Source organism: Lygodium microphyllum, chromosome 1, assembly GCF_053477565.2.
Source record: "Lygodium microphyllum isolate KBCC chromosome 1, Lygodium_microphyllum_v1.1.10, whole genome shotgun sequence".
Lineage (NCBI taxonomy): Eukaryota > Viridiplantae > Streptophyta > Polypodiopsida > Schizaeales > Lygodiaceae > Lygodium > Lygodium microphyllum.
Window position 1 is genome coordinate 95451564 of NC_141135.1, and position 3793 is coordinate 95455356.

A 3793-nucleotide genomic window follows, 5' to 3' on the forward strand; every position below is an offset into this window, starting at 1 on the left:
GGGTATTGCTTTGTGCTAGATAAAGTATGTTAAGAGATTGTTGTGAAGATTTGGACTTGAAGACCACAAGCCCATCGCTACACCTATGAAGATAAGTCTGATGTTAAGCCTTCGTGATGCTAGAGACTATTTTAATGTATTTCTCTGTGAACAAGCTATTAGATGCTTGATTTCTACGGCATCTAGTTTATAGTCTCACATGTAACGTGCCTACCTAACATAATCATGATGGCACAAATAGAAGTCCATCAAGTGACATGTCTAGATATTGCTCCAAAACTCCCATGAAATAACCAAACTTTATTACCTAGTGTCACTTGAGTTTACCTTGCAAAAGAATTTCTAGCATCAAATGAGAGTAGCTACTTATGCAACATCCAAACTAAGGAGGACTGGTGTTGCACTTGGTTTATTGAGAGCAAGAAATAAGTGGAAGCTAGATGCTTCCATCCCTCTATCCATAGGGTAAAGTCTGACCTCAATCACGTAAAGCACCTTTCTAATTTCCTAATCTAACATTTCTTTTGGAAAACCTCTCTGTTAACCAAGGCCACCCTTTAATAAGATGAACCCATTAGGGATTCATCCACTTGCTTCCCTCAAAGGCATTCTTTAGTTTGCTAATTAAGTCCTACCCATATATTTGTTATATACATAAAGCTACCTCAAAGTAACGTGTCAACACATGTTCCTTCACGTAATGTTTGGCACAGACATGAAAGCAAGTAAAATATTCCTTTAAGAAAACATTATCTATATTTCAAAGAAGTTTGTATAGCCATAGTTTTATTGCATCAAAATAGTTTGAAAGTCAGACATTGCCCATTAGCAACTACAAATCCTACCATCAACTAACATTAGGGCCTTTTAGGAGACACACAAGGAGTTAACCTAATCCTAGTAGTCAAAAGAATTATTGACAAAGCCCCCTTGGCTTCATGACATATCGTAGTTAACTTTATCCCTACGAACATACCTCGTGCGTCTAGTGTTGATTCTAGTATCTAGAGTGCACATGAGCTTTTAGTGAGAGAGCCCAATGGGCTGACATTGGGGGAAGTCAAGCATGTCCTCAAATCCTCTTATGTGGATGCAATGCCTTTTCTTAGAATAATACACAATCAAATCAAATAGACTTTCCAATGTGTCTAGCAATCCTTTCACTTGCAAATCCATGCTTGAATCCACTTAGGTAACTAACCATGTAACATTGAGTTCCTTGTAGTCATGAACTTGAGAAATTTTATGCTTGTACCTTTGAAAAGGGAAATAAGCCTTGCAGTCTATTATGGGATTATGCCCTGTTTCTAGGATCTCATCTATAGTCAAATTCTAACCCATTTTTGTTGACAAGGATCCATACAAGGGTACTCACTCTCCCCTTGTAAGATTATTTCTAACATAGGACATTAGAAGGTCCCTTATTTCATAAATGTATAGTTATTGTATCCTTAATTACGTAGACTTAGGTTTCATATAGAAGCTGAATTCTATCTAGTAGGGTAAAATCCCAAGCAAAGAGAAATTATCCATTGTAATCCTTCAAAGTGACCTTAACCTAGTCAATTAGATTCGAGGTTCTTAACCATTCTCCTAAGTGATTCAATCTCAAGATAAACACACAAAGGCTTCAAAATATAACTCATCTCTTTGCATAACTTATTGAGTCTTATTCTAGCTTTTAATTTGTCATTCCATGTATAATAGGCACCTAAAGTTAAATCATCCATAGAACGTTAATTTGTTCTCACTTCATAAATTCAACCAATAAATTATATCCATATTGTAATTCAATAAACTATGTGATCTAGGATCCATCACAAGAGAGAAGTGCTCCTTATGGAAATCCCTCTCTTAGGCAGCTTATCTTCATCCAACTACCACCATTGGGTTCTCAATTCAAGTAGCAATCCCTACTATAATTATTCCAAGAATGAATAAGTATATGCAAGTTAGAATCTATGGGGGGGCATGTGAGCCTAGACTAATGAAGATGGGGCCTTGTTAGCTATGTGTCCCACTCTAGAATTGCTCCTATTGGGTGCCATTTTGAACCTTTGAACTCCTGTTATTTGGCTTGGATAAGGGGGTGCTCTAGCAAATTATTGTGATATGGAATAAGGATAGAATTTATCAGATAATTAGAGAGTTTGATAGTAGTTTGAGGGTTAACAAGAAAAGTCAATAGATGGGTGATGAGGGTTATTAAGAAGGAAGGCATAGGTTGTTGTAGGGGCTAAGATAGCCCTCCAATCTAGATGTACTTCCACAACTCCTTCATTCTTTGACTCTCTTCTCCTTTTATCTTTCTCTCTTTCCCTTTCTCTTTTTGTCTCTATCTCCATCTTCTCTATTCTCCCCTTTCTACCTATATATATACAACTACCACCATTGGATTCTCAATTCAAGTAGCAATCCCTACTATAATTATTCCAAGAATGAATAAGTATATACAAGTTGGAATCTATGGGGGGCATATGAGCCTAGACTAATGAAGATGGGGCCTTGTTAGCTATGTGTCCCACTCTAGTATTACTCCTATTGGGTGCCATTTCGAACCTTTGAAAAAAAAACTCCTGTTATTTGGCTTGGATAAGGGGGTGCTCTAGCAAATTATTGTGATATGGAATAAGGATAGAATTGACCAGATAATTAGAGAGTTTGATAGTAGTTTGATGGGGTTAATATTCATGTAAAAATCAGTCCAATTTGAGGGGTAACAAGAAAAGTCAATAGATGGGTGAGGAGGGTTAATAAGAAGGAAGGCATAGGTTGTTGTAGGGGCTAAGATAGCCCTCCAATCTAGATGTACTTCCACAGCTCCTTCATTCTTTGGCTCTCTTCTCCTTCTATCTTTCTCTCTTTCCCTTTCTCTTTTTGTCTCTATCTCCATCTTCTCTATTCTCCCCTTTCCACACACACACACACACACACACACACACACACACACACACACACACACACACACACACACACACACACACACACACACACACACACACACACACACACACACATATGTATGTATGTATGTATGTATGTATGTATGTGAGGGAAAGATCAAGCCTTAATGGCTTAAGCAGAGATCATTTACATAATATTTTTCTTCAATTATCATGATTGGCAAGGGAGGCTAATGATTGGGTATTTAAGCAAGTTCATGCATATCTCAGGCACCAAGCATTAGCAAAAGTGAAGTATATTTTTTGCTATTTGAGAGAGAGAGACTGTTTGAAGGAGAGATCAACTTGCTTTATGTGCCAACATAGGACAAAGGTTTTTTTCCCTTAGCATTGTAATATGTCTATTCATTATAGGCCATACTTATTCTTGTAAATATTCTCGATTGATACCTCTCAATAATTTTTGTGTTGTGCTCTCAAGTTTCTTCTTCTCAAGCTATGCATGTGCTAATCCCTATAGCCCTAAATCCAATATCTATTACTAATGCACATGCACACAAACAAACACACACACACACACACAGTGTGTGTGTGTGTGTTTTTCTCCCTCTTTGTCATCCTTTGCTCTCCTTTTGTCTCTCTAGCGACTCTCTCTTCTGCCAACTTTATGCCCATTTTTCCCATTCTCTCTCTCTCTCTGAGAGGAACAGAGTCATCAAACAGGAGATATGGCATATTTATATACAGAGGACATGGGTCAGCCCTGCACAGCCACTGCCATCGAAGATGGCACATTATTATACACAGTTCTTGAGGATATCAGAGCAGGGATTCATAGAGATTTTGAGATATATGCAGATCTATATGCCACATCGATTAAGAGTTCTTAT